Source organism: Helicoverpa armigera, chromosome 14 (assembly GCF_030705265.1).
Source record: "Helicoverpa armigera isolate CAAS_96S chromosome 14, ASM3070526v1, whole genome shotgun sequence".
Lineage (NCBI taxonomy): Eukaryota > Metazoa > Arthropoda > Insecta > Lepidoptera > Noctuidae > Helicoverpa > Helicoverpa armigera.
The window spans coordinates 10,611,053-10,631,269 of NC_087133.1; the positions used below are offsets into that span (position 1 = coordinate 10,611,053).

Consider the following 20,217-nt stretch of genomic DNA (forward strand, 5'->3'; position numbering starts at 1 on the left):
GAAAGACTGCCAAGTTCGATAATATGGAAATGCTTCGCCTATAAAAGAAGTGAGATCTGAATAAGTACCAAGTTCCATACACATACCTCAGTTAAAAATAGTTACTTTTTAATGATGTTACTTGGCAAGTTTTCATACACCTTGTTATAAACCTACTAAACGCAATGAATCAAGTATTTAATTTTCTATTAAAACTTGCCAAGTAATCATCATTAAAAGTAACTATTTTAACTGAGGTATGTGTATGGAACTTGGTACTTATTCAGATCTCACTTCTTTATAGGCGAAGCATTTCCATATTATCGAACTTGGCAGTCTTTCACATTTTGTTTTGGGTGGGATTTCATTTATTTTGTAAGGTTGTTTATTTTATTTTTTCTTATGATGAAGTTAGTTAAAGAAATGTCTCATTTATACTATTTTTTAGATTTTTTAATATGCACTATGTTTCTTACAAAGAAATGAACTAGATTAACTAAATGGACTAGATTTACCAACTGACTGACATGACATGTTATCATATATTATGTTCGTGGATCAAAGTTACACATTCGTTATTTTCGAAAGTGATTCACACTTGGCCGTTTTCAGATTTTTACTTTACTTTGACTAAATACAAACCTTTGTACCATTCGAAGATATATTATATAAATATAAATAAATTTAGTTCGTTTTAGTTCCTTAGGGGTATAAATTTACACCGGGTATAAAACACCTTCATTATTTTGAAACCGACTCACACTTGGCCATTTTCAGATTTTTCCTTTACCTTGACATAAAGACCTACCTCCATGCCAAATTTCAAGTCAATACGACCATTAGTTCCTTAGGGGTATAAATTTACACCGGGTATAAAACACCTTCATTATTTTGAAACCGACTCACACTTGGCCATTTTCAGATTTTTCCCTTTACCTTGACATAAAGACCTACCTCCATGCCAAATTTCAAGTCAATACGACCATTGGAAGTGGTCTAGGTTTTTGATGAGTGAGTCAGTCAGTCAGTCAGTCAGTCAGTGAGTGTATAGTAAAAACAGCGATTTTCTGACGTCAATATCTCAAGACCTACAATAGGTATATTAATGAAATTTTGTATTTTAGATAAGTGAGGGGGTCTCAACAGATACTAGAAATTTGATATGCGTAAATAAAATAGATTTTGAGTTACAGGGGGGTCGAATTTGGCCCGAAATGGTTCGTGTAATATAACCCACGGCCGGTGTGTCGCTTTTTTTGCTCGAACTTGGCGGACACACTGCCGTGTGTCTAGATACATATAAAGGTAATTATATAGTGTATCAGCGAGTATGCTGCGTTGTATAGTGTAGCTACCTTACACTATTTGGATTATCTAGTAACTTATTTATGTATAATATTTTTTTCTACTGAAAGTGCAGTTTGAGCCAAGAAAAAAATATCTAGAATAACCATATTGAGATTGATCCAATAACGTTTTCGGAACGGAAGATTTAAAAATCATAGGTACCTAAGTTTATCTTAGAATATTTTGTTGCTAACTGAACATAAATACGTGTAGGATGATGTGAAGAGGTTTTGTCAAGAAAACATGTGTTTTATATGCAAATTCGTTTGCGTCAATTTTCTATATTCCATAAGAAAACATAACGCTATTGATTACGGAAGAAAATGGTAGGCGGTCTACTCTGTGCTTAGACTGAGCTTAAGTATTTTGAAAAGTTTTATATTTTAACCTAGTGGCAATACATAGCATACATACATATCATATCGTATCATATATACATCCATATATGATATGCATATCATAACGTTGTTCGTGAATCACTCTATCTATTGGTAAAAACCACACGAAAATCCCAGCTGACTATAAGGAAGACTTCGTTTTATAATTCTAGTGTTACCTATAGAATTTTAACTTAGGTTTTTACTTTTGAAATTATCAGCCTTATGGATCGAGGATTTTTATATTTTTGAGTTGTTTTATTTTCAAAACAAAAACGCAATAACTGCATTGTCAAGATTGCTTCTACGAAAAAAATACAGCCATCACAGAAGTTGCCAGTTTAATATTACTACAAATACGAATCTAGGCTATAGAGGCTGAATACTAGAACTGAATAATGCAATTTTATCAGTTGGTAACCCGTACCATTGCGGTTACAAGACGTGTCTCAGAATTAATTAAAAATGCAGCCTTTATCCGTACTAATGCTATTTTTGTAGTCTCAAATAGTTTTTGATTTTGAATGCTATTATATTTTGAAAATATGTAAAACGTATTTTGTTTTTCAATCCGGAACAATAAATAATTAAGATTGTTTCTACATCCTTTTATTGAGTTTTTGTATGTATACTGTGCAAGGAACACTGCAATTTTACCACAAAAACTTTTAAACGTCTGTTGAACACTTGTGTAAAAAAATGACAGATTATGACGTTGAAATAAGGTCCGTTTTGCAGCCACACTTTGTTTAGACAATGGTTCAACAGATGTTTAAGTTATTGTAGTAATGCTGTAAAAGTTTTGGGCTAAATAGATCATTATTTAATAACTCACTAGTAATAACCTACACACAAATTACAATATATTTTCTTTACCTTCTGTATCCAGCAACAATTTTCCCTCTTTCAGATTTATACAGAGCTGAAATTGAACAGAAACGTTACGCCATAAGTCTGCAACTAGATTACAATATGACCGATAATCACGTGCTATAGATTTCCACGCTCCCAATATTATCACCTCTTGACATCAAAGGCTGTCGTAAAACCATTATTTATTAGATGGTATTACTTCTGAAATTTAGGTTGTGTTGACTTCCGAATAAGGTGTATTGCGTTGGAAGAAAATTATCGCAATTCCTTGTATTTTCATTAGTTACAGTTCGTGCGTAAAAGAGTAACGTAACTTAGTCCTTTAAAGAGCACACTGCAAACTTTTAATAGGCCGATAGTTAGTTTGGGGTCACAAATCAGTATATCTATGTGTATTAATGGCATTCAGTTTTTTGACCAAAATCCATCTTAACTTTACATCCAGATTTAAGTGGAAAAAGTCACTTTTCCAAGCCTAGAAGAGTTATAATAATGATCCGCACACATAAACTTCAATTATAAACACGAAACTTTGTGACTATTATACGGAAATACTAATTTATTATTATTATTTACGCAAATAAAAACCACCGAATCCGTGTATTACTTGATGCAGTACATTCTTAATTAACACAGAATGAATACCAACCCACTTTTTATCTCTCAAAAAATTATGTTTCCGTACTTTTCATACGAGAACAGATGGAAATGGAAGCGCTAGTCTTTAGTACCTAAATAAATAATTTATGTAGGTAACTGAAGCTTTTTCCCTACATTTCAGTACCCATTAAAAAACGAACGGTTGGATAATTTATTCATAGTAGCGCTAAGTAAAGTTTCTAGTTGGAGAAGATGGCGTCAGTTCTTTGCAATCGTCGGAAAATCTGCCCTAATTATTTAGGTACTTAAACTTCATTATAACTTATTTAGACTGTGAGAAGATTTTTAAAGGAATTCGCTGCAAGATGCTTTTGAAGTTAAGTAGTTTTATTTATAATCCTGCGGAATCCTTAACTAGTAATGTAATAAATGCGAAAGTAATTATATCTGTCTGTCTTGTCATGAAAGCTATACTGGCAGTTTAGAGCCTGAGAAAAGACAACGACTATTTTTTATCCAGATGCGGGAAGTAAAGTAGTTTCCTTAAGGCACGAATCTCGGGAAACAGTTAGGTACTAGTGCCATTAACACCATTAAATAGTCGAAATACAAAAGTTTGATAAGACCTAATCATGTTTTGCTGTACCTACTGGATTTAATAGCTTATTCAGTCTATAAAAATGACACACTTGAAGAAAAACACAATTGCCATTTCTAGTTCTTTATCAGGATACGCAGGATTAAGGCCATATGCATAGAGGACGTTAAGAACTGGGTTAATCCGGTTTCCTAGCATCACGGAATAAAATTAACATATGATAGATCCTGGTGAACTGATTATAGAAATAGATAAGGCAAAGCTGGGTTCTTATGTAGCAAATAAAGGATGTGTGATCACACTTAATAAAATGGGAAGGTTTTGCTTTGGAAAGCTCGTTAAACAAACTGTCGACGGTTTTGATTGTATATATGTATGTCGCTCTTACCCGCATCAAGTACATTTTAAACCTTTACATTGAAATAATAATAATCTTTATTGAAAACACGTAAAACAGATTGTAGCTTAATGTAACACATTAACAAAAAGGGTAGATCCAAATATTTATAACAATCAAGTGGGTGACGTGCTGTTCTCCTTGCTAGGCTATTAGATAGTCTGTGTTAACACGTTCATCGCGGAAGCCCATTTATGCATCTAGTTAATATGACGCAACGAGATCTATAAGTTCTCGTCGTGCTCCATCAGGAATAACGCAACGAGATCCAGCAGATCTCGTACGACTCAGTCACTTCAAACCCCAATAGTTTTATGAAATTTTAATAATTTTATATTTTTTTTGTATGTGTAGGTAGGAGATGATCAGACCTTTCAGTAGGTTTTCACCGCCTCAAGTTATGTCGAAAACAATAATGGAAAATTTACAAAATAGAAAAACGAGAACTTTTGGATCTCGTTCTGCACTAGATAGCAAGAAAATGCGAGTACTTTTAGATCTCGTTTTGCAGATATTGCATAGTATCGATAAAAAAATAGTGATGAGAAACAATAAGACCAACAACATTATCGATAAAATTAATCATTTATTATAATACTATTGTGTAAGGCATTAGAAACTTATAAACTATTCAGTGCAAAAAATGACAATGTTTTTCATTAAAACATAGTTAAGGAAGACACATAGTTTTTTCACACTTCACACAGAAACCTTTTACCTGTTTTGTCTTTTTATCCGCTTCCTTACTAGTCATTGTAATTCGTGCCTTTTCATAGCAACTCACACAACGTCTCTTCTTGGTATTCACTATATATTTGTGTTCAGTGGTCACTTCCGGATTATAGCGTAATTGATATGCACACATCGAAAGTTGACACGACACTAATTATTTTCTTGTGAGGATTCGCACGAGATCGCTACGAGATCCTTTAGTTCTCGTTCCGCGCTAGATGCAAAATTTTACTATTTGGTCGCAACGAGACCTATTAGATCTCGTACGTTTTTATTTATAAAAAAACTACATCCAATGTACCTAATGTGAACAAAAATATTTGTCTCACTCTATCAATAAAGAAACATACAGAAATATCATTTGCCGAAATGAGATGGACATAGGATTTTACTTGCGCGATACTAAGACGTCACAAACGAGAACTAAAAGGTCTCGTTCCGCGTTGAACGTGTTAAGGAGAAACAGTGCCAATCCCCTTTAACTGTATCTCGGTACAATTATTACTAACTACAATTTTTTATTTTGTATGAAGGTAGGTACAATTATTTTTATTAGACTAATAACATAGTGAGAGATATGAGCAAATGAGAAGTGTATAGTGTGAGTTTGTATGTGTGTCAGTGTGTGTGTATGTGTGTGTGTGTGTATGGTGTATGTGTGTATGCGCGTGCGTAAGCACACGACCTTTTAAGGTAGAATTCCGTGGGTCGCGGCTTACGCAGCCGCGCGCGGCTTACGACAGTCGTCGGCCGCGCGCGACAATAGTCAACCTATGAAAATGTATGGCGCCGCTGCCGAGGCTCGCGACAGTCGCGCGCGGCCGACGAATTTCGTAAGCCGCGCGCGGCATTGTGTTGAAATTAGTAGATTTTGTTCGTCCGTTCCCTCTAGTCGAAGTGCTAATTGATATCCTTGAAGAAGAAGAGGATGACGTATTGCTGTGGCTGTATTATGAAAATAGATTACCAATCGACCCTATTTTTTAAAAGTAGAAATGATGAAGGATACTACCCAATACTGATTCAAAAGCATTTGTATTGTAATGAAAACAAAAGGAACTTTTGCCGACTAAATAAAAAACAATTCAATTCTGGTTTTACTAAAATTATATAGATTTTACTAAGCGCTAGACCATGTTGAGATGCATACGGCCGCGCGCGGCTTACGAAATTCGTCGGCCGCGCGCGACTGTCGCGGACCTCGGCAACGGTGCCATACATTTTCATAGGTTGACTATTGTCGCGCGCGGCCGACGACTGTCGTAAGCCGCGCGCGGCTGTCGTAGCCGCTATCCACGGAATTCTACCTTTACATGTCGGTAGGTTGTTACTTTTTAAATTATAAATCTGTATCTATAGTGAAATTATTTGGTAAAGAGTCATCAAGACTGTGTGTGATGTATAACATGGAATATCTTTTCAAACAGACTGAATTTAACTTCTGTCAAAAATATTGTCAGTCAAATGCTAAACTCATGCAATATATCAGAAAAAATCTTGGGTCAAATCTAAAAAGGTCTATTAGGAACAACCCAATAACCAAAATTCTTGGGTTCCATTATACAGTACAGTTCTAGGTTACAGATGTCATTCGCCTAACAACATAGATACCATCGTCCATTTTCATCCCTAAAGCAGTTCTTGTCATTCTGTCGTACCTACGTCTGAAAAACGGATTATTTCGTCAGACCTTTTCACCTCGACGGTCTGATTTACTGTTAATGTTCTACAAAGGTTTCCAAGTCCTATTTATTGACCTTCAGATTATAGTTTTCTGGTGATAAGGGGTACTCTCACTTTAGCCTCATCGGTTTTGGTTTATCGCGGGTTTTAAGTGTATGGGGTGCCATTTACATTATAGAGTAACCACTTTTCGTTTTTTGATTTTCATTTGGTTTAGGTGGTTATTTACTTACCCCGAGATTAGGCATTAAATAACTTGTTAGTTGATTCCGTAAAAATTATGCAAGTAACCTTGTAAGTTCGAAGAAATTACTATAACCGACTTAGGAAGGGTTTTACATCTGTAAACCTTATCGTAGTTTAATTATTTATGTAAGCTTCTTACGTGAACAAAACTTATAAATGTAACGGCAGCCTAACAAACACGCTTGCTTTAGCTGAAAAGCCTGAAACCAAACTCTTGTTTAAAAGAAAACTAATTTTACTATTCTAAAGCATTATTTTATATAGATTTGATTGCGTATATGTGAAAATATAGGTTACTTTTGAATTTGGACACTATTTTTATTTATTACAATAATAACATGTGTCCACATTACGCAAAAAAAGGAAAGGAAAAGGCTCAGGAGATGATGAGGACATTACGACACAAAAAGGTCAGCTGTCTTTTTAACACTCATGAGTGAATAAAAGGGTGACTCGATCCACTATCATGTTACACTGCACTCTTAAATTAGAAAACTTCATTGAACGATACCTAATCTTTAAGCCTATTGTTTTCAAAACATCAATTTTGAACTTTATTTAAAGAGGCTTTAAGACTTCTTTTGCTTGTTTAATGATGCTATTTATGATTTCAAACTTGTAGGGTAAGTTGTCCAATTACTGGATAAAAGCTATGTCTAGACAATAGATGAATTTAATAGGCATGTGTTCAAAGAAAAGTTGTATTCTAATATTTAAAGTTAATGAAATCGAATATTTTAGCTAGCTTTAAATTTTGATTTTCTGATGGTAACTAGTAGCTGTTTCAGACAAGTTTTAATAAACGAACACTTTTAGTTTTGGGCAATTATATTGAGAAGAAAGGAGTAGGTATGCTTCACTCTCGCTCAACCCATTTTTTTTCTTTAGGTAATAGTTAGGAAACCTATGCAATAAAAATAACCTTGAAGAGCACTTCTTTCAGTTGTATAACAATTAAGATCAATTCCGAAGTGGACATGGTTTTTGGACAAGTACAATAATAATAAAATTATTTTTTGTTAAAGTAAAACAAAATTAAATATTATTCGTCAAAAGCCGTTTCCGGGATGAACATAACTCGCGCTCGTTTAAACTTATGAGATTAATCATGTTCACTGCAGGTTGAAAACACAGCTGAAATAAACCGCCAATAAAGTAACAAATAATCCAATGAACGCGAAAATAAATATCAACTCAAATTATTTTTATATCCCGATACAAACTCGTGTGAACTCGCTCATACAAATATACTTAACTTTCGCAAATAAAAATGCATAAAATTAACTGCACCGTGAAAATATCACAGTTTTACCGAGCAAAATGGTTAAATACTCGTAACATTAATATAAAATTTCAGTGCAATAAGCTCAGATTTAAAACTTTGACAGCTGCTGTCAAAAGTTTTGAATAGTTTTTGACAGGTGTCAAAAGAGATGCGTGGTTTGACAGACGTCAAAAGTGATGCTCACAAAATTATTATCTACTGTACTGAGGTTGCTGATTAGATTACGCACATACTATGATTTTGAATATTTTGATTTATCCAATACTTTTCCTCCTGCTTTTCCATTTACAAATAGAGTGATATCCTCATAGAAAGGCCACAAAATAAATAAATACATAAATATAAAGACATCTATAATTTAACTAACAAAATCTATAAATAATCATAAACGTTTTTCAGAATCTTGAAGGTCAAGGTGCGATAAACCTTAACAGAAAGGGTTATAGCTTATCCATTCTTATTGAACGCCTTAAATAATTCAATTTGTTTATTTTATTTATCGACAACCTGACCCGGAACTCTATCCGCATTAAGGTAATTTTAAGCGCTTTAAAAAGGTTTTAGTACAGATAAATGTTTCGAAATGAATATTTATGGGAATTAAGTGGGGTAGCTTTCATTAAAAAACTTGGTTTTGTAGCACAAAACTGATAAACTTCATATGTACCACTAGATTTATAAATACATAGAGTAACGCCCATAATGATATCACAGTAAACAAAATTTTAATCACACAAATGTTGTCTGTACCGGGAATCGAATCTGGGACTGTCAGTTCGACAGCCCAGTAAAGTGAACATTGTGCCAACTAAGAATGTTGTCAAAGTGTACTTAAATATATAGGTAGCATTGTATTTTGTATTATACCTATATTATTATTTACCTACATGATCTACCAAGCCTCTTTCTTTCTGTTGAGTATCAAACCGCAGTAGTTTGAATTTGTATATTCCAGAACATTTCAACGCAGGTTTCTAAGTAAGTAGCTCCTTGTAAAGGTACTAGACCGTTAAACTACACAGTATTCTATACTTAGTGGCCTTATTACATTTTCTACCTTTTCGTTATGAGAGCTGGTTTAATTAGCGACAAGCATATGAAATATTTTATTTCATTCGCATGCTATTTTGGGTGTACCTCTTAAATCGTACCTAGCGTTATAATTACGTTATGTAAAGGTGGTTTATAGGTATAATTATACTTAGGTACATGATTAAATTTTAATACAAACACTCGCTGATATCTCCAGGTTTCTTAAATCCCATTTAGTCTTGGAAGACAATTATTATTTATGTATCAATTGCTTCTCTATTTTCTTTTTCCGAAATTGATGACGCAAACACGGTGAGTGTCATCACTACATGATCTTGATTGTACCACAAACGTCAGTTTACATTACACTTACAAACAAACATAATTTACCTACTCTTTATTTGAAAAAGATACAGCACTGGCCAGCAACAAATGAGGGTTTTTGAAATTTTTTCTGCCACCGGGTGGCGCCACGTATGCGTCTGGTCCAAACAGCTGTCAAATAGTATGGAATTGTAGGTGCCGAACTTATTGTTTATTGAAATTCTGTTATATTGGAAGTGTTATTGATTTTATTATGGACTACGGTCAGAATAAGGTTTCCGAACTAAAATTAAATTATAAATTTAAAAAAACCCCCGACGAAAAAGTACGCAATAATTATGACAAAAGGTTAAAAACGCTAAACCCTATAAAAAGCAAAAAAATAACTTTTAACACTACGTAAACTAAATTTTGTCGTGTCGGGGGACCGCTCTAATTCATTACTTTAGATACGTGTTTTTTTTTTATACGAATGTTGTAATTAGGTAGGTATCATTTGATTTATGTTAGTACCTATTTATGAAGGTAAAAACCGGTCCCCCGACACGTCAAAATTTAGTTTACGTAGTGTTAAAAGTTATTTTTTTGCTTTTTATAGGGTTTAGCGTTTTTAACCTTTTGTCATAATTATTGCGTACTTTTTCGTCGGGGGTTTTTTTAAATTTATAATTTAATTTTATTTCATGCTTTTTAAAGGAGCTCCTTAATTTTTCCTTCTTTCATTTAATTTATTTTATCTTAAGATGGGGTCGCTATATGCGATCTCGGCCAAAGGAAGCTGTTTAACAATCCTCATGACAAACTGGCTCTGGGAGAATTGCACAGATTGAGAAACAATAAAGATTAACCTTTGGACATTCTAAATTTTCAGCAAAAATATAAATCGGTTTATCCGTTTCATTCCGGCATTTCGGGGTTTCATCCGCCACATCCCATTTCCAGCATCAGGTTCTCGTCAATCAGAAACATGAAGAGAACTCGTCAAGACAAATTCAACGAGCCCAAACTCGATGCGTTTACTAAAAGGCAGTTCAGGGTTACGTCTCCTACCTTCGTGCCCTAACAGCAGACCAGCTCAGTGGTTCCAAAAGACATTAGTGTTTCAAATTTCAGATCCCACATATACTTGCAAGTAAACTGAGCGTGTAACATTCCTATAACATCTAGCAAACGAGCTGATGACCTTGAAGACCTGAACCGATTTCCACCAAACATAGCTAAGAACACTCCCGACTGACATACCTTCTAAACAAAAAAAACCGCATTACAATCGGATCATCGAAGGTGCAAAAGTCACTGGTACTAAGGAAAAGCTTGTTGAAAAATTTGTTAACACAATATGATTTAGTTTTTTTTATTTACTCAACCGCAATAGTAAAACAATAATGCAGTGCTTTAATTATAAAATAAAAAAAACACTAAAATCGTTCACTATTCATAGTAAAGATAAGCACTTTGACAGTTATTGGACCTGACGACTCGGTGCTGCCACCTCGTGGATTGCCATTTTAGAAAACCCTCAATAAGGCTAAACCATTAAACATTGAACAAACTCCGAACACCGCAATGCGAAAATATAAAAGCGTCCAAAATATTCCCATACGCCCAAAATTGTAAATAAAAGATTTACCCTGCATAATCCTCAAAGGTTCTTGCAGGCCTGAACAGATTGCCATCTTTCCTAAAACGGGTTAAGTGATACACGAAAGCGGGTACCTTTCTAATTATTAAAGGCTCCTTTTTGCCCTTTTAAAAGATTTATTTAACAATACTGTGTTGTGACGGAGGCATTCTCAAACTCCGTTCTCTGGGATTTAAAAAAGGTTGCTGGACCCTATTGCGAGGAAAAGTCGTGGTGGCGCAGTGGGTAAAGAACCAAGTGGGTTCGATTCTAGGTCAATGCAACTTTTCTAAGTTGGTCTGTACTTTTGCATATCTTGGACACCAATTACCATGTTTTGGCGGTCATTTAAACATCTTTGGCAGTCGTTACGAGTAGTCAGAAGCCAGTAAGTCTGACAACCAGTCTTACCTAGGGGTATTGGGTTGCCCGGGTAACTGGGCTGAGGAGGTCAAATAGGCAGTCACTCCTTGTAGAACACTGGTACTTAACTACATTCGGTTAGACTGGAAGCCGACTCCAACATAGTTGGGAAAAGGCTCGGGAAATGATGATTTTAACAATAATGATGTGTAGTGACGAATGCCACTCTGGGATTGAAAAAAGTTCGGAGGAACCCTATTTCGTGCGTAAGACAAGAGTACCTACGCCACGCCTATTTTAGTAAAGTTCACTTAACCCTATAAGTGCGTTAGCTTAGAGGTTTTATCTAATTTGATACAGAAAGTGGGTCGACTATCGACACATTTGCGCTTCAATGAATTTTACTAAATCATAAAATATGTTTCGATATAAAATGCTGGGAAAATATTTAATGGACTTGAAGCGTTTAATCAAGAATCGATTTACGATAGAATATGACACTCAGAACTTTATTTAGAAATTTTCGAAACCGGTCAAGTATGAAAGGTTTTAGTGCTAATTTTTAGAAAGCTCGCAACTCTAATTAATTTCTAAAATTAGAATTTTTCTAAAGATAAAAAATAAAACCTAGGCGTGTTAGATGCTTGGCTCTGCCTAACTAATATTCCTGCGAACGCTTGCAGCTAACCTAATTAAGACCTGAAAGCACGATTTCAGCTCGCGGCTTCAGAATTATCTATGCGCTCGTTTTCCTTTATAGCATGAGCAGAAACCTGTGAAGATCTAGATTCTAGAGTATGGTAGATTAGGTTTCTATAGCAGGGATTGTTTGGATTTGAAGGTATTAAAGGAGTTGGCAAAATTTAATATCAAAATTAGCTACTTATATTATGTGGAAATTTATTCCAAAAATAGTCGTCTAAAATTGGCAAAACAATTAATTTTATTAATTAGAGAAATCAACTCTTTTAGGTCTATCAAAAAAAAATACAAAATTACATAATGCTACATTATGTTTAAATACTTAAATTATGTTACACCTACGTAGGTACCTAATATTATCTCATACAAAATGAACTCTTAATGAATAATATTTCTCGAAAACACTGTTTAACCCCTGTAGACATAAACATGTGTTTTAACAAACATATTCCGAGAAGTTATTTCAAAGAGGAGCTTATAATTTCACATCTTCCAAAATGTCATATGAATTCTCGGAATAAAGTATTTCAGTACACTGAACTGCTAATATTATCCATGACAAATAGATGAAAAAATAAGATTCATTCTTTATTCCGAAAATTTGCGAAACTCGAAAAACTATAGCAAATACTACTACAAATGCCATCTAAAATATAACACTCCTATTAAGGAAAACGGCTGTTTATCAAAAATTACAGCCAGTCGATGTCGATGACATTATGGAATTTTTGTTCCTAAATCGACCGTTTTACGAAAATGTCCGCTTTGTAGTTAAACGAGGCTTTGGTTTCTGAATGATTAAATAATCAACTGTCAACCAAAAAAAATGGCTAAAAAAATATAACGGTTACATAACAATTGTTCAAAAGTTGTACTTAATGTATTTATACAAAAATACTTGTATTTTGTGCAAAAGTACAAACTTACCCGCATCAATGTCGCTCAACTGTACCGAGCTTTAGTTGTACACAGAAAATTAAATAAACAGCGGTATAACAAGGCATACTAAAAGCACATAATTTAAACCAATAAGTATGAAATATAACTCTCTATATATGTAGGATACACATAAATCTTTATGATGTTTTTTTCGTATATTTCTTACAGGCCGATTTCCCGTGGTTGCATAGATTTTTACTTTAGGTAGCACATTTATTGAGGGAGGCTATAGGCTAGGTACTCTTTATCCAGTTGTGTTAAGTAGTTCCCAGAAGACGTGGGTGAAATTACTAGCAGAAGCTATTTGAACATCAAACTGCTTAAATAGGAGAATAACCACTAAACAAATCACTTATTTGTATTCCTAGTAAAACCATATAACCTGAAGAATCTGGAAATATTAGATGGTTAATATATAAGTACGAATTCCATGTACCAAAGGCAATTTCAAGTAAGTAGTATTTTTGCGTTTACCTAATCGCTGTTTCGACAAAATACCTAAGATCAAAGGTCTCGAGTAACAAGGTTAATACATTTCATTTTAATTTTTCTACATACATGTATAACATAAGTTTACTTACCTACTTTGAAAGATCAGTTTGTACACTCGTAATTGGCACCATAATAGCTACTCTCAATTCTTGGAAACATACCAAGAAACAGCCATGACAACGTACACAAAAACACATGATCAATAACATAAAATATTCCACAAGATAAATCTATCGAGAAAGCCCGTATCAGCATTTTGGTAACGAAATTTTGAGCATTGAAACTACTGGAAACGCCATACCTTATCATCTGCCAAAAGTATGAGCCCCCGGTCGTAGCTACTCGTAAGCATGTGTGCTTGAAAATGCTTGTATTTGTCAATTTTGTCGTGTGAGTACCGATGTTATCAAAAATGCACGAGTGAGGTATCACTATTTGTTGCACTGTACTTAGACTGTGCTCGGGGGCGCCTTAATTGGCTCACTTTCTCGCCTGTATTGAGATCTGACATATGATATATATGTGGTCATGGCGTCTCCAGTTATTTAAATGCTCTAAGCAAGGAAATGGAAATGTAACAAAATGGGAACGTTTCGCTAAGTACTTGGTCCAATTCAATTTGCTTAGGTTACAGAGGGTTTTAAGTATTAACGGGACTTTTGATGTTGCTATTCATTAATTTTACGTACACATGTATCCCTTAGGACAGCGGTTCTCAAATCATACAGAAATGAGTCCAGGGAATTGCTTTATGAATGTAAGATTATTTTAACAGTATTAGGAAATTATGACTAAGAAAATCTAATTGGCAGTTGTGTATACAAGTGTTCTATGAGCACAATTATTCGGTGACTTTAAGAAATCTCATTTGTGACCTTATTGGACAACAAACTTGGGTATATTCTTGCTTACTTACTTCCATTGCCTCTACAATCATACTACAGTTATCACTTAGCTTGGCAGTCCTTCTTCAGTTGGAACCCTTTCTCATTTTCCTTAGCTCTTCTTCAACACATTCGTGCCGACGTTTCATAGGCCTTCCTCTCGGTTTATTTTCTTGCACCACCTTATAATTATTTTTGTAGCCCTGTATCCAGCATTCTTTCAAGTTGACCCGCCCATCTCAACCTCTGTATATTCTATGTACATATTATGTAGTTCGAGCGCAGGTGGCTACAGAGCTCCAACAATACAGTAACACTGCATTCAAGCTACTTTGCCCCGACTACACGCTACACAAGTTAAGGGGCTTATCGGCACTTTCCTAGCGTAGAATTTTTATAGCATTACACGGCACGCAGATGAAACGCAGCGGGCCGCGAACAAAAAACAGTTGAGCATCGCTGCTCGAACAAGGAATATTTTTTATTCTCATTATTATATACGGCCCTGATATGGGTTTCATAAAATTCCGAATGATATTTTAATAAATGTGAGGGAACAGTCGTATTTTGCTGAATATACGTTTTGTTGCAAATAGGATTGTATTATTTTATATGTATTTTTGATCATCATTTATTTTGTAGAGCTAACAAGAGGTGTATTTGATGAGATAGTAAAAATGTTTTGTTATAGTACAAGCAATTTGTGCTGCGAAAATACAAAATATTATATTGGAGTCCGAAATTACATTCATTTGTTTAATTGAATTATGTACTACAAGCACTATATTAATCATGATAATTATGAACATTTTGTACTTGGTTGTGCTTTCGTAGTAACTAGTTGACCCCATTTACATGACACAGTAATTTTATCCGGGTGTTTTTTTTTTGGATGTGAGTGTAATCCCTGGATAAGAATTGTAACCATGGTGCCTAGTAGTTAGCAATCATAATATTACTTACAGCTTCTATTTTCAGCCATATCACAGTAGGGTAAAATTTGTCATATTCGGGTAGGTTTACCTGCTGGCGTTTGTATATTTTCTTTCTCTCTCTCTCTACTCACAGTACATATTACTTATACGTCTTATTCACCGACAAAAATAAACACACGCTTAACGAGACCTAAATAACTTTCATGTGAAAATTTTCCCGAAATAACTTTTGTAATTACGTCTACATTTTAACATCTATATTATTTTAATAATTATTTCGTAGTCGTTGAGCACTCTCTTGATAATAAGGTCGTTTGAATTTAATTATTATAGAGCTAACATTATTCTGGGATACTTGGTGATCGTCAGAATCGCTGTCACTCCTCACCGATCCCCTCAAAATACATATAGTTGTTACCTAATTGCTACCACCTACCATTAGTTGCTACCCTCGTGGTTTTGAATAGGTAGCAACTCTCTATATGTATTTCAAGGGGATCGGTGAGGAGTGACAGCGATTTTGACACTTAACGATACTTGAAAACAATATGGCTAAGTATAGCAAAGGATCGATTGATCATAAGGTTACGCAACTATCCTATCCTTACCAAGCAGCATCGGGTTATCAAGGGGTTTAGCTTGAAGAGGTCATAGAGGCAGTCACTTCAAATATAACACCCAGTTTATACTGAAAGCCGACCCCAACAAAAGTGCATGAAAAATACAAACTTGTACAAGATGTTATAGGTACCTAATGTAGATCCACCCAAACAAATTCATCCTATTATTTTAGTATCAATATGTAAATAACTTTTCAGTATTTTAATCACATAGCAATAATATTTCGTCCTCTATTAAACGCGAAACATAAGCTGACCCTTTTCATGAACCAAAACTCTAATAACAAGGTCATTGACCTTCAAGATATTGAAACCGTTCAACTCATACTATATACACAATAAGTTAAGATTAACAAACTAGTGTAGTAACAAATATTTACCTTTTTGACTTGAAACCACATTATACATCCTACATGACAGACGAGTAGAGACACATGGAGAACAAAATAACTAGCGGAGGTGCCATAACGGAAAATTTCCTAAGAAAATAGCGCGCTGAAATGCGAGTGAGCGGAGAACGAGGAACGATACTGTCTTCACCCTTACACGCTTTCTTTGGACCCGACCATTTTTTGTACTACCAAAAATCGTTGACAGATGTCTCAAAAAACCCGAACGCCTCGTCATTTCACTCGTAACTGATCGTTTTGGTCATGCCCACCGTACGAATTTGACCTAGAATGGCACCTGACCTATTTGCATTATGGTATCTCTGCACATCTTTCCTTGCTCCGTAAGTGACCACGATTCTGTTTGAAATAAATGGACAATGTCCAAGGCTGTCCTGTAAGCCTGTTTCGGTTAAGCCTTAAGACCAACGGACATCATTCTTGCTTGTCATGTGAAGTCTCGTTTTACGTATTATCATGGTCACTCTATGTTTGTTTGTTCCCTGAATATATTAGTTTGTGCCAGTTTTGCTATTTAGGTTTTCGGTAATAAAGTTAGTTGTTGATTAATTTACATTTGTAGTATTTTTTAATTGGTGTCGAAGTTTCATTTTTTAATTGTGTAGTTTAAAACTGAAAGTCTTGTTTCTATCCTAATATTCTTATGGTTTCATGAAACAAAGTTATTACTATAGGAATATACTAAAACTGAACGGTTTGTTTAAAAACACTAAATTTTGGAATTACTTTTCCGACTTGGAAAACTAACTTTGTGTTAGATATTCCCATTCTTTGTGTAAGATAGATACTGAAGGAAACTACATATATGCAATTTTTTTTATGATGCGCGCGAAGTAGTCAGAAATATAAATAAACAGAAGATCACAAACAGATAAAATCCATTTATGTGCCAGAAATAAATTCAACTAGCCACGTAAAAGATATTGCTGTTAATACCATTACTCCTTGTACACTAATAAAACAATAACTTCACTCAACTTTAATAACTGAGCTCGATGATAAACACCAGAAACTAACAAGAATACTAGCTATCTGCCTTAGAGAACAAAATGACTAACGGAGGTGCCACAACGGAAAATCTCTTAAGAAAGTAGCGCGGCAAAATGCGAGTGTACGGGGGACGACAAATGTTACTGTCACCGCCTTTGGACCCGATCATTTTTTAACCGACTTCCCAAAAAGGAGGAGGTTATCAATTCGGCCGGTATGTTTTTTTTTTTTTGTTTTTTCTATGTATGTACATCGATTACTCCGAAGTTTATGGACCGATTTACGTGATTCTTTTTTTGTTCGACTCGGAATAGCTGCCAGTTGGTCCCATAGTCATCAGGTCAGGATCTGATGATGGAAACCCTGAGAAATCGAGGGCAACCTTCGAAAGTTGTAGGCATACATGGGGTAAAAACTTGATACTCAGGTGTACGCTTAAAAGCACTATTCAACAGTGAAGATTTGGAGCTGATCTGATGATGGAAACCAGAGAAGGTCGAGGGAACTCGACAACTGAATATGTAAACTACCTCGTGTTTGGGCTTAAATTATTTGTATTGATGAGAACTTCCCACTTGTATGGATAGTGACAACTATACGTATCACTGAAAAGCTTTAAATAAAAAACTTTTTTACAAAAAAATTAAACCGACTTCCCAAAACACTAAAAAGCAAAAAATATTTTTAGGTGCATCGGCCTAGAAGTCGGTGGCAAAATTAACTTAGTAACATCCATTAGACACCGAATTCTAGGCCGATACACCTAAAAATAGTTTTTTTTTTGCTTTTTAGTGTTTTGGGAAGTCGGTTTAATTTTTTTGTAAAAAAGTTTTGTAATACCAAAAATCGTTGACAGATGTCTCAAAGAACCCAAACGCCTCATTAGTTCACTCATCACTGATCGTTTTGGTCATGCCCACCGTACGTATTTGACCTAGAAGAAGACGCCTGACTTACCTGCATTATGGTATCTCCGCTCATCTTTCTATACTCTGTATTCTCTCCGCTCTAGATGTGTTCTGAAAACTTCAAATTAAATTGTTCTTCTTTGAACTAAATGCAGTTTCTGTTGTTTGAAACTGATCTTAAGAAATGAAGTTAAGGTATTACCTGATTAGATCGGGTTTAGCTTTTCAAAGAGTTTAAAGCATCGATGATAGTTGTTATAAAGAAACTTGATATTGTTTGTATGCAGAGTATTGTAGTTAATTGAAGTGTTAGCTTTCAATACAGCCATTTCTGCTTAACAGCTGTTAAGGGCTTATCTGGAAACACGTGAGTATTTCTTCAATTATTATAAGGTATCCTATGCTTTTCACAAACACAGTAACTTTGCAGAACAATTTCACAGCTCTTCCATCCTTTCCTTTTCTAAGCTATTATTTCAGAAACTAAATGCACCCCATACATTTCAGAACCCATTTCCCAGATTTCGTCAAACTGTACACATTATGTAACTGGTAACATTTCGTCGAAAGTAATTTGGCGTAACATTGCAAGCCTACGCGCACTTGACCGACATTCGGCAAACAAATGTGGAGTTACGACTTTTGGCAATTAACACTGAGTTATATGTAATCTTCTGCGGTCCAATTTTACGACTTGCAAGATGAGCTATTTGTTTTATTATGATTTAGAGGAGTCACACTGCAAACTTTTAGTCGGCCGATAAATCAGTATAGAAATGAGTGATAGATACTACTCGCACGTAATAACGATCAGATATTTGGCCGGTATTTTGAAAAAAAAAAGAATTGCCTAATCAGTGGGCCAGCTATCGGCCGACTGTTTTAGTCTGCTGTGTGCGGATACTCTTAGTACTCCGAAAATACTTGAGATTCTCGACAGATTTCTCTGGGTTTATTGTCAGATGGATCGGTCTTTTCGGACAATAGACAGCCGTTGGTTCCAGAAATTACTGGTGAAATTAATTCGGTGTAAAGTTTCACAAATATGCAACTCACAAGTGTAGTTTTATGACCCTTTAGACGTAGATCTCACTCTAGCTGGAACGGGGTTATAGTTGGAAGATTGACATTTCCGCTATCGTTCTCTGACTGTAGTACTTACTTCACATATTTTAAATATTTACACACTGAGGTACCTATATTTGCAGTCTCCATACACTGGATTTATGTGCCAAGGAGTTACTATGGTATGGTTTTCAAGTCCAAATATTCCGAGAATTCCGTTCAATGACCAGACGTTTTTGGCAGATCCAAATGATGTTCCAAAGTTTTCCTAGAGGTATGGCCTTTAAGTCCAAATATATTCCTAGAATTCCGTTCAATGACCAGACTTTTTTAGATCCAGATGTCTTAAGTTTTTCACAAAATACATGGGTATATTTACATTCATCCTTTATCATTTTTATATATGTATGTTCATTGTATTTCTTACACGTTGTGGCTACAGAATTCTCTTCACTATAAGCTTTAGAATATGGATCTGTAGTGGAGCCAGTCTACTTCACAATACAGTCGCTCTTCATCCCACTTTATCTCGAACATCTTGTAACATAAAACCGGCTTGCGACAAACTAAACTATAGCAAATATTTTGCAAGAAAAAGTATTGCACTTTGTTTTATAATGGCTGTTCCTTATCTGTAAAAAAAAGTTGTGGTGGCCTAGGTGGGTAAAGAACCAACCTCTCGAGTATGAGGGTGTGGGTTCGATTCCAGGTCAAGCAAGTACCAATGCAACTTTTCTAAGTTTGTATGTACTTTCTAAGTATATCTTGGACACCAGTGGCTGATAAAAAGGTGAAGGAAAACATCTTGAGGAAAC

At 34.9% G+C, this 20,217-nt stretch overlaps 1 protein-coding gene across 1 annotated transcript in view; it reads left to right on the forward strand.

Annotated features, from left to right (window-relative positions):
• The window catches only part of LOC110375326 (uncharacterized), a 109,412-nt gene that overhangs the window by 1,001 nt on the left and 88,194 nt on the right, over positions 1–20,217 (forward strand). The gene's annotated exons all lie outside the window — the stretch shown is intronic.